The following is a 12,947-nucleotide window of genomic DNA, read 5'->3' on the forward strand; positions in this document are numbered from 1 at the left end:
GCACATGCGAGTATCAAGTCATTTCTCGTGAATATGAGGTTGGATTAGACAGAATATCGTTAAATCAGGCGGAAAGCAAACACCAACAGCCAACATCCATCGCTAATTTCAAAATATTCCAATCTATGCTTAGACAAAGCGGAAAAGTCTCATAATTAACCCATGGCAGGCGACAAGAAAGACTTTTTGGCGAGTCTATCTCAATTTCTTCCTTATTTCTGTAGTGGGAAATAAATCCCTGAAACAAATAGTCTTGTAAGTCTTCGACATTTGATGCTGACCCCATTAGTTTTGATGGGTACATCCAGCTGAAGACACTTGGTCATGCATTCGCAACAGATCACGAGTGGGCATACCTTGCTACGCACTTCTTACAACCGTTACCCAGCTTAGATTAGACGCTTCCCAGAGTATCGATAGTTTTTCAAATACATCCACGACCCTCTTCATTTCTGAATTCTGGTTCGACTGTATTGGTTCACTTCTTTCACAAAAACATGACGTATAAAGGCGTTGCCAAACTCCCAATACTTGTAGCATCTTTATTTCCCTCAGAAATGTTCCCTTCAATTCATTCAGATTTGGATTGATTTCCCCTTCTTTCTTTGCTTCTTTTAAACCATAAGTGTCTTGTAAGACCAGTGAACTGTCATTAGTCCCTAGTCAAATCCTTTGGCAATCAGATGACTGAACATCGAATTTTTTGTCGACCCTCGTCAAGGTCAAGGATAATCAACCCCCACTAATCAGTCGCATGCCATGGAATGGCTACTGCGTTGGTGGCCTCACTCTGTTCCTTGTACCTACTCTTACTAAAATATTTCCGTGATAACGTCATTTGTGTTTTATGGTCGTTATAACAGTCATAGCACCTGCATACCACGGGAGGGTAATCCACGCTAGGTACTAACTGTGAGGTGCGACTCCGACATCAACTGGTTGGTCACTCTATTTTCGCTTAACTCGAGTAGACTCAAATTATTCGACACAAATCATCTGCATTGGTTACCTACATTCGAAAATAAGTAAGCCATTTGCGTTAACACTACTGGTAGTATTTACCAAGGGTTTACTTATATAAAACCACGAAAAATGTAGTTGTTTAAGATGGAATTATCAGTTCCTCATGTTACGGATGTGTCACGTTTAGCGTAGTCAGTCATGAAGGAAGGAGGATCACAACACTGCAAACGCCACACCTTCTATAATAGAAATTGTTCAGAAATATTTGCAGCTAAGTGAATAGATAAAAGAAAACATGACCGAAAACACTGACTACAATAAGTTTAAATGACTTGTTAGTGTTCAGTTTATTTCCAGCCTTGTTTCGCCCATCCCTTCTCGAGTTCAAGGTTAATTTTAAAACTTTTCAGTTCCGGTTTGATTTTGTAAATACTAGGAAATTGAGTAGCCTGGGTTAGTCATCGGAATGGTGGTAACGCAGTTGATACGACTTTCTTTTGCATACGTTGACAAATGAATTGACGAGTACCATTCATGGGAAGGTCGATATTTATCTGGCAAATATTTTTTTGAGCCTGTGAAGTTTTCTGAAGACGAAAATGCCCCACATACACAAGGAGTTGCATTGATGCTGTCCAAACAAGCGCAAAATGCACTTATGGGATGGGAATCTCATGGATCCAGGATCATCAAAGTCTCCTTCAAAACAAAGAAAGAGCGCATTTCAATGAACGTCATCCAATGCTATGCGCCTACCAACGACTACAATGAAGACGCTAAAGATCAATTCTACAATAGGCTGCAGTCAATCATCGAGAAGTGCCCAACAAAGGACCTGACCATTCTGATGGGAGATTTCAATGCCAAGGTTGGAACGGACAACACTGGATATGAAGACATCATGGGACGACACGGACTGGGAGAAAGGAACGAAAATGGTGAGAGATTTGCAAACTTGTGTGCCTTCAATAAAGTGGTCATAGGCGGCACCATATTTCCACATAAAGGCATACACAAAGCCACATGGATTTCAAATTATCACACTACACAGAACCAAATCGACCATATTTGCACCAATAAAATGTTCAGGAGGACGATGAAGGACGTGAGAAACAAGAGAGGAGCTGATATAGCATCAGATCATCACTAACTGGTTGCCAAGATGAAACTGAAACTTAAGGACTAGATTGAAATAAAAGTGAGGCTGGATGTTCCGATTAATGACTCCCTGAAGTCAAATAAAAATTCTGGGGTCATAAATAAGAGAAGTTGTAGCTTTCCTGTTTTCGTATATTCGATATGTGAACGGTTTCAAGTATTTCCAAGCTTTCTTTCTTCATTTAGTAAGTAGTAGTGGTATTTTTATGAACTAGTGATTCTTTTTACTTGATGACCCGCTTATTACAAATTCCGAGTACTATGTGTCGACTTGTACTCATCTAGTTCTACTTGCTGTAAATTGCACTATTTCTGGAATTCCTAGTCAGTACAATAATTCGAGTACTTCTAATTATTATGGTGATGCTTGCAGGAGTGATTTTTACTATCGGTTATATTTCGGGTTCTGATTCCCACTTTATTCGTTATTTTCATCCTACACATTGCGATTCTCTGCGGCGGCGTGTTTATAGAAGATAGCTTTATACAACTAAAATGATATCCATGGTTCAATTATCCTCTTTTATGCAGCCCCTGGCTAAATAAACGGACAGTCGATCGAAAATGCCGGATATACTTCTTTGATTGAACGTTAGAAAGATGGTTAACCTCACACTGTCGCCACGAATTTCTCAAACTTGGTGTATTCTCATCCTTTAATTCCACGACTGGAGTATACATATACGGCCGAACTAGCTCCTTGATAGCCAAACAGCTGTACTTCCGAGGTGACACCCTTGTTACCAGCTCTTGTGATTTAGAATCCTGTTTATCCGTCACTTGGCTATCAAAAGCCTACTAATTCACTTGATTCTGATGGGTCAAGAGGATGACCATTGTAATCCTTAAGGACGTTATTCCAAAACAATTCATAGCACTGTTAAACAGTTTTCTTTCCCAAACTTCTGAGGTATTGATTGGACGCTAATTTAGACCCGTTTTAAGTGTTGCTGAATCCGGTGAAATATTCAGTAAACATCAAAGTTAGAGATCGACAACCTGGCTTTCGCAAGGACCGATCAAGCACCAATCAAGGCATAACACTGCGGATTATAGCAGAACAATCTGTTGAATAGAAATTGTTGCAGGGACATTAAGTTTCTACTCTTAATTCCGTGGACACTTTGACTTAATAACTGTTACGATGTTAACCCAACAACGACGTGGAATATTCGCTAGTGGAGATGAAATTTTTTAAGAATGGTTTATTCGCAACATTCGGTTCAAACGACATGAACGGTATGCAACTTATGTATATCAGTAATATATACATATTTATAATATTATTTATTAGCTTAGGAATCGACATCTTACTTACGCCTGTTACTCCCAGTGGAGCATAGGCCACCGACCAGCATTCTCCAACCCACTCTGTCCTGGACCTTTCTTTACACTTTTATCCAATTGTTGTTCATTCTACTCATATCTGTCTCCATTTCTCAGTGTAATGTGTTCTTTGGTCTTCCTCTTTTCTTTTGACCTTCAGGATTCCATGTGAGGGCTTGCCCTGTGACTCGGTTGGGTGCTTTCCTCAATGTGTGTCCTATCCACTTCCAGCGCCTCTTCCTGATTTCTTCCTCCGCTGGGATCTGGTTTGTTCTCTCCCACAGTACGTTGTTGCTAATACTGTCCAGCCAATGGATCTGATGTATTTTGTGTAGACAACTGCTAATAAACACCTGTATCTTCTGGATGATGGGTTTCGTAGTTCTCCAGGTTTCCGCCCCATACAGTAGAACTGTCTTGACATTTGTATTGAAAATCCTGACTTTGGTGTTGGTTGACAGTTGCTTTGATATCCAGATGTTCCTCAGTTGTAAATATGCTGCTCTTGCTTTACCGATCCACACTTTCACATCTGTATCAGATCCACCATGTTCATCAATGATGCTGCCCAGATATGTAAAGGTTTTTACATCTTCCAAATCTTCTCTGTCAAGTGTGATTCGATTGTTGCATTCTGTGTTGTATCGGAGAATCCTGCTTTTCCCTTTGTGTATATTGAGACCTACTGCTGCTGAGGCTGCTGCCACACTGGTCGTTTTCTCCTGAATTTGTTGTTGCGTTTGGGATAGAAGGGCCAGATAATCTGCGAAGTCTAAATCGTCCAACTGCATCCTAGATGTCCATTGTATCCCGTGCTTCCCTCCAAACGTTGACATCTTCATGATCCGGTCGATCACCAGGAGAAAGAGAAAGGGTGAGAGTAAGCAACCTTGCCTAACACCGATCTTCACTTCGAACGACTTTGTCAACTGTCCTCCATGCACGATTTTGCAGTGTAATCCATCATATGAATTCTGTATGACATTGACTATCTTCTGAGGCACGCCGTAGTGTCAAAGAAGCTTCCATAGTGTTGTTCTGTCCACGCTATCAAATGCTTTTTCGTAGTCAATGGAGTTGATGTAGAGTGATGAATTCCATTCAATTGGTTCAAATGGTTCAAATGGTTCAAATGGTTGTGGACGGAATAGAAGAAGCTTTCGCTTAACAGGCTTCCGTGTCTAGTAGCAGGGGATCACCAAATCCTCCAGGCAGGAACCTAGGTATGTTAACAATAAAAAAGGAAAAGAAATTGGTAAATCATAATGTGATGCTGTCCTTGGTCCTTAAGAATAGGTCAAGTTGCCTCTTGAAGGACTCCTGAGAAGTCGCTTGGACTAGCTCGGCCGGCAGCGAATTCCAGCTTTTGACAACTCTTAAGGAGTAGAAGTTGTGTCTACATTCCGTCTTGCTATGTTGTGTTTCCAGTTTCTGGGTGTTACCCCTTAGATTATTATTCGAACTAAGCTTAAGTAGGTGTTTAAGAGGATGTCCAGATGTGTTAAGAATACTATAAGCCATTAGTAAATCACCTCTAAGACGCCTATATTCTAGTGGGTAAAGGTCTAGTGAACGGAGGCGTTCTTCGTAAGGCTTAGATTTGAGTCCTCGAACTGATTTCGTAGCTCGCCGTTGGATACGCTCCAAAGTGACCTTGTCCTTATGGAGTGAGGGGGGGAGTACTATGTTTCCGTACTCTAAATGGGAACGGATGAAACTATTGAAGATTGTATGGAAAGTTCGTCCGTCAAACTGTCCAAAAATGCGCTTCAACGTTACCAGTGCAAGGTTTGCTCGGAAGGCATTTTTGTCACAGTTAGCGTAAGACTTTAAGTCATGGGGCACCAGGACTCCTAAATCTTTTTCGACTTGGGATACTACTAGAGAGGAGTTTCCTAAGTTGTAACTGTAGTTTGCAACATGTCGCAGATGGACTACTTTACACTTTGAAGTGTTAAAGGTAAGTCCGTTATCGTCTGCCCAACTTTGAAGTCGCGTCAGATCCTCCTGAAGTGCCTGTGTATCGTCTTGGTTGCGTATCTCTCTCCAAAGTTTCACGTCGTCGGCAAAAAGTAGTAAGTCTGACGTTACCTGTTGAGGAAGATCATTTATGTAGATCAAGAAGAGAAGAGGCCCTAGTACTGAGCCCTGGAGGACCCCACTAGGACATTCCATAGCCTGAGATAAAGTGAAATTAACCCTAACCTTAAAGTGTCGATTTTTTAGGTATGAAGTAAGCCAATCGATTAGGGGTGGTTTGATACCTAGTCGTTTGAGCTTGTTGATAAGACACAAGTGGTTAACCTTATCAAAAGCTTTTGAGAAATCAAGGTAAATGACATCAACCTTTCCCTTGCAATCGAGGATGCTTGTCCATCTGTCCACCGCAGTCAGCAGGTTGGTTATACAAGAGTAACCCTTCCTGAAACCATGCTGTTGGGGTGAGAAGAACTTTAAGGACAGTAGATAGTCATTTAAACCGTCGCATATCAGGGACTCCATGAGTTTTGAAGGTAATGACAGAAGAGCCACCGGCCGATAACTTGAAGGTTCATTGCGTCGACCACCTTTGAAAATTGGTGTGATGTGAGCCAACTTCCAGTTTTCCGGTAATTTGCCTCGGCTAAGCGAGTGTGAAAACATCACGCTAAGCGGCGTTGCCAGGATTGAGGCTGCCTCCCTCAGTATGGCAGGATGAACCATATCCGGGCCAGGAGAAGTGTCAAGTCTTAAGTGCTGCAATTTCCGGAACACCAAGTCAGCGCTTAGGTCCACTTCAGAAAGTCCTGTAGAGTTGGAGATGAGACTGTCGTCAATAAAGTTGATGTCAGCCGGTTGAAATGTTTGAGAGTAATGGGCCGCCAGAAGGTTAGCGGCGTCGCCATCGTTGTTGGTCGGGCCGTTAAGACCTAGCAGTTGAGAAACTCCTGTTTTGGCTTGACGAAGAGAGGCTGCATAACGGAATAGGCTTCTAGGGTTAGAGGCGAATTTGTCCATAAGCTTTGTTTGGTACTGAAGCCTGTCTTCTCTTATAGCCTTCGTGCATGTGTTCCTGATATGTTTGTATTGCCTATACGCTCCATCGTTATTAGTTCGTTTGTATTCCGCCCAACAGTGCCGTTTGCGGCTTAGGAGGCGAAGGGTACGGTTCTTGATTACTGTAGGTGGCTTGAAGCTTTTGGGAACCGTTTGAGGAACTGAATGGTCTGTAGCACATAAGAGCGTGTGCAGTAAGAAGTCCCAATGACCATCCACATCGATTTGAGGGTGAACATCCCAAACCACCTGTTGTAGATAGTCATGTAGAGCTGGCACATTCAGCCGTTTAAAATTCCAACGCAAATTATTGTTGGGATACCTTAGCTTAGTTTTGATGACAAAACTGAAGGCTATGACGGCATGATCGCTTTTTCCCAGAGGAGCCAGGATTGAGAGGTTGTCGACTAGGAATTCTTCGTTAGTGAATACACAGTCTAAGCGCGATGGTGTCTGACTGTTTCTCCAACGAGTTGCCGACCTCACATTTTCATATAAGCCCAAGTCATCGATGAGGTTGAAGAACCGAGCTTCAATTGAGTTGTCGCCTCCAGTGTACGTGTGTTCCGCGAAGTTGACTCTAGGGAGATTAAAGTCCCCTAGAATCAGGATGTGTGTGAAACCGAGACGGATAGAGCGGGATAGTCCTTCCAGCATACGACTATCGTACTCGGTGTCGGCAGTTGGCTTCCTATAAATGACTCCGACTAGACACCTGGAAGTACTAGACAATCTTACAGAGCACCATATGGATTCCTCAAGATTGTTAAACTCGAGGTTGTGAACCTGGTGCACCTCCAAGCAAGAGCTTATGTATATGGCTACTCCGCCCCCAATTCCTGTTTTTCTGTCGTTGCGGAACAAAGTCATCCCAGGCAATGCTAACTCTTGGTCCGAGAACTGAGAAGATATCCATGTTTCAGATATTCCTATCAGATGGGCCTTATTAGCGTTGCTTAGTTCACGTAGTTCATCCAGTTTGTTTGGTAGACTCGCGGCGTTCATATATAAGCAGTTTATGCTTTCAATTTGGAACGCGTGAGCTTCGTCCTGTTTTTCTGTATGAACCTTATGTGAATGGACAGGTAGCCCACCTATGTGAGGTTTGCCGAGGTGGTAGGCCCTGTCCTTTACACGTTTTTTTTATCGTTTAGACAGTCCACAAGTGGAATGGTCAGCTCCAACTTGTCTTTGTTCTTGGTCCTAACTTCGTATGGCCTATCCGGGTGCATGTGGATTCCAGGTGGCAATCGACGTCTATTAGCACGAAATGCTTCCAGAACTGCAGCCGCCATGTGGGAAGATGGGAAGGTTATCTTCATTAGACGGGGTCTAAGATCACCGTCCTTCTTGGCTAGTCTCGTCACATGCTGAGTCAGTATGTGTTTGAGCCTCAAGGACTGTTTGATGAATTTCCATTCCCTGATGTCAGAATTTGATTGAGTAGGGTCTGCATTTTCCGGTATACCTTGGACAATTATGTTTCTTCCACGGAAAAACTTCTCACGAGATTCTTTAGGGACGTTTCGTATGATACTGCGCTCAGAGTACGGTATGTCGGGCAGTATTCTTACGTTACCATCTGATTTCAGCAAGTGGCTTGCTAGCAAGACGTCCTCTACGTCGGTAGCAGCCTTAAGTGTTACTCGGAGAAGCCTCGGGTGATTTAGATGCTTAGAATCCTTTCCTCGAGTGAGCCGGGTGACCGTCAAAGGCTCTATTCTAGGAAGTTCGAGCTTCTTGTTCAATTCACCCCAGAGCATCCTGTCGTTTTTGTCCTGCAGACTGAGAGGAAGATCAGGCTTGTCAACGAGGTTCATGATAATGAGAGAATCGTCACGAACTGTTGTTAATTTACCAGGTTTCACGATGGGTTCAGGTTTAGTAACTTGTTGTTTGGAGGTCAGTGTGCGTTTATGAATCATGGGCTCTTTATTGACCGGACGAACAGTCTTGGGGGTAGACTGTGCGACTAAATTACCAGTTATTTTCCGTGCAGCAACTCTTGGGTTGCTCGGCTTAGGCGGTGATGTCTGGTTCTTTTGGGCTCTCTTAACGTGGGTCGAATCACATGCAGGGTTTTTGGCAACCACTGTTGTGTTCGGGGACCCTGAGCTGGGAGACCCGAGTTTGCCTAGGGAGTTCAGTACCGTCGACGTAATGATGGTACTGAGCCTCGACACGTCGTCGTTAGTGTGGATGGATGCTCCATCGATGGAATACCTATCGATATCCCTGTTTTTGAGTCCGTTGCACTCTCTTGTTTGTATATCAGTTTTTTTACTATCGTATTCCAAGTTAACTGACAACTTGTTCCGAAGACTTGTCAGTAGGACAATGATGTTACTCAGCAAGACTACGGAGTCTGTGTTGCACGTGACACACACCCACTTTTGCTCTGACTTGCTGAGTCTGTTGTAAGCAGTTGCTGTCAGATCTGTGCATGCTTCGTGGAACCAACCTTTGCAGTTGTCGCACTGCATGCCAGTTGTGACAGCAAAACGGCATCCCGGACGTTTGCATGAGTTTTTCATGACGGTGTTGAAGCAAATTATGTTATAGATGCTTGCAAGAGCCTAGGACCTTTTAAAAAAAACACTAAAAAGCACACTGAAAACGGACAAAAATGGACAAAACGAGTGATATAAACTGAAACTAGTCTATACGTGAAAAACAAAAACAAACCGAATAGTAAGCTGAGGCAAAACCACAGGTAACTATTAAATATAGTGAAACTCAAAAAAAAAAAAGTAATCTACCGAACGTATAGCTCAGGATAGATTCTTTAGAACTGAAATGGTACTTTTGTTGCGTAAGAACACAGCAAAAGTTTGATAAATGCAAATCACGTTAGGACTAAACTTCCCGTTCGAAAAGCGCGGTTGTTCCACAATGATCCGTAGAGATGCGATTTGGTCTGTACACGATCTATCCTTACGGAATCCTGCCTGTTGGTCACGAAGTTGGGCGTCTACGCAGTCCTTCATCCTGTTTAACAATATCCTGTTGAAGACTTTTCCCGGTATTGAGAGAAGAGTGATGCCCCTGTAGTTATCACACTTGCTGAGATCGCCTTTCTTCGGTATTTTGATCAGAAGTCTTTGTTTCCAGTTTGTTGGTACTTGTTCCTCATCCCAAATCTTATTGAAGAGAATGTGGAGTATCCTTATAGTTGCCGCTACGTCTGCTTTTAGTGCCTCTGCTGGAATGTTGTCTGGTTCTGCTGCTTTGCCACTCTTGATTTGTCTGATGGCCATGCTGATTTCTTCAATTGTTGGTGGGCCAACATTGATTGGGAGGTCCGTGGGTGCTGCTTCGATGTTGGGTGGGTTCAGTGGAACTGGTCGATTCAAGAGTTCTTCGAAGTGTTCTACCCACCTGTTTCGTTGTTCTTCAATGTTGGTGATTACCTCGCCTTCCTTGCTTTTCACAGGTCGTTCTGGTTTGCGGTGATTTCCAGAGAGTTTCTTTGTCGTGTCATACAGTTGTCTCATGTTTCCTTCTCTTGCAGCCTTTTCCGCCGTCGTTGCTAAATCTTCCACATATTTACGTTTGTCGCTTCTGATGCTCTTCTTCACTTGCTTGTTTACTTCTGTGTATTCAGCTTGTGACTTGGCTTTTTCTGCTCTTGTTCGACTGGTATTGATTGCTGCTTTCTTGTCCCTCCTTTCTTGAATCTTATCCAGTGTATCAACAGTGATCCATTCCTTGTGATGGTGCTTCTTGTGACCCAGGACCTCATAACATGTTGAAGTAATTGCCTCTTCGATCCCCTTCCAGTTGCTCTCCACAGTAGTTCCTTCTCCATTGAGTAGATCATGCAAGGCCTGGAACTTGTTGCTGAGGGCTATCTTGAATTTGTTGAGTTTGTTGGTATTCTGAAGAAAGGCCGTATTGAACTTTTGTGATATTGTCCGCCCCGTTGTCCAGTGCTTTCTGAGTTTTAATTTCATCTTGGCAACCAGTTAGTGATGATCTGATGCTATATCAGCTCCTCTCTTGTTTCTCACGTCCTTCATCGTCCTCCTGAACATTTTATTGGTGCAAATATGGTCGATTTGGTTCTGTGTAGTGTGATAATTTGAAATCCATGTGGCTTTGTGTATGCCTTTATGTGGAAATATGGTGCCGCCTATGACCACTTTATTGAAGGCACACAAGTTTGCAAATCTCTCACCATTTTCGTTCCTTTCTCCCAGTCCGTGTCGTCCCATGATGTCTTCATATCCAGTGTTGTCCGTTCCAACCTTGGCATTGAAATCTCCCATCAGAATGGTCAGGTCCTTTGTTGGGCACTTCTCGATGATTGACTGCAGCCTATTGTAGAATTGATCTTTAGCGTCTTCATTGTAGTCGTTGGTAGGCGCATAGCATTGGATGACGTTCATTGAAATGCGCTCTTTCTTTGTTTTGAAGGAGACTTTGATGATCCTGGATCCATGAGATTCCCATCCCATAAGTGCATTTTGCGCTTGTTTGGACAGCATCAATGCAACTCCTTGTGTATGTGGGGAATTTTCTTCTTCATGGCCAGAGTATAACAGAAGCTCTCCTGAAGTTAGTCTTTGTTGTCCAACTTGCCTCCAATGTGTTTCACTGATCCCAAGTACCTCTAGGTTGTATCCTCTCATTTCCGCAGCAATTTTGAAGGCTCTCCCGAGGTCCCACATTGTACGAACCTTCCATGTACCTAAATAAATGGTTACTCTGGTTGTCAGAAGAGGCATCGGCTTCGTAACTGCGGAAGGAATTCGGCTTTCATCATGAGGCGTCATAGTTCTTCTAAATGAAGACCTTCTGACCACCGAGTCAGAGTTTAAAAGGTTTGAATAATTTTTTCTGGTTAGCGTTTTTTTAGCGAGTTAGTTTTCTACGGGATGGGGACGCTAACCCGATGCCCAACCCTCCTCTTTTATCCGGGCTTGGGACCGGCAGTGGCCCCCGGAGGGACTCCAGGCTGAGTTAATCGACACCTGATTAATAATTATTCTTTTCGATGCATGTCAGCAGATATGGTGTCTCTGATTGTGCCCTTTTGTAACTTGTGCAGGGAAATGTAAATGCCTCACAAACGCACATGAATAGGTTATGCGACTAACAGGCATAATGATGTGTTTGATTAAACAAGAGAACAAATAACTTGTTGAACTATCCAGATAACAAAAGCAGGTATATCAGATATTTAAGCAGGAGAATTGATTAATATTGTTTGGTGAGCGAATATGTATGTCTGAGACAGGAAACTACTGAAAGCTTCGGACAACAAATGTTCACGTGCGGCTGGGAAATAAGAGTGTAGGGCGACAAACGCGCATTCAGCCTTACGTAGTCACTTTTACAAGCATGTGTACTTGCAAATAGGTATACAATAATCATTGCGGACCAATTAAAGATTTGTCCCACAGACAGCTTACCTCGGGGGGTTAGTTATTTTAAAAATGTACAAACTTGTGTGTAGGCAGGGACAGTGTAACGACCAAAATTCTGGTGTTTGACTTGATCATAGACCTAACGAACCGAATTTTATTGATAAGACCAAAATACGTTCGTTTGTGTAGCGTACAAAGAGTTTATGAGTGACTCGCATTAAATCATATCAAAACACAGACTCTCTGTCTAACTTAGTGGGTATTAACTTAAGGACATGACAGATTATATAAAATGTGCAAAATACAAAGAACAGTAAAGTCTGTGCCACACAGACCGGCTTCCAAATGAAGAGGAGACTGGGAAAGATGATGGAGGTGGATATGACACACTTTACAGAAACCATTAAACCGTATCACAAGGCAAACTCTAACTTGAAATTTTCATTGCAGAGGGTAAAGAGGCACATTGAAGGACACATGTCGCCATGAATTGTAGACAGATATCAAGATCAAGTAATTAGCATCAGCTGGATAGGTGGGTCCGGGACGGTTGATTGGAAATTCTTGGATTGTGACATTTACTAGTGAGCTCATTCAAGCTACTAAATCTGCAGTCATAGACCAAAACTGTTTACCGGCCACAGCGTGACTGTTTGATTTATATAATGTCACGAAGAAATCCGTTGATAGTCTGTCCTGTTATTCAGTACTTTTGAAAAACAAGTTAGTCATGCCGGAAAAGTACTCCATATTAAGATGAAAGATTTATATGTTATGGGCTTTCTTGTATAGCCGAGTCATGTAGCCTGTATGTTCACTGAATTTTATCTTGCTATCAGCCGATCAGAGTCCAAGAATCAGTCTTTTAATGCAGATATACATTTCGTTCCAATGATAATTTTGCGAAGGTTCAGTGCTATTCCACTGTCCCGATAGATGTCGTGTTCTTCACTCCCCTTGGAAGTCAGGAAAATACTAGTGTTTACTTGTCATAGAGAAATTCTCCACTTATGTCAGGCTCCTTTTGGAATGAAATGGGTGGTCGCTACGCTACTTCACCTTTGATCATCTCTTGATTGGTTTATTCATTGTAGA

Source organism: Schistosoma haematobium, chromosome ZW, assembly GCF_000699445.3.
Source record: "Schistosoma haematobium chromosome ZW, whole genome shotgun sequence".
Classification (NCBI taxonomy): Eukaryota; Metazoa; Platyhelminthes; class Trematoda; order Strigeidida; family Schistosomatidae; genus Schistosoma; species Schistosoma haematobium.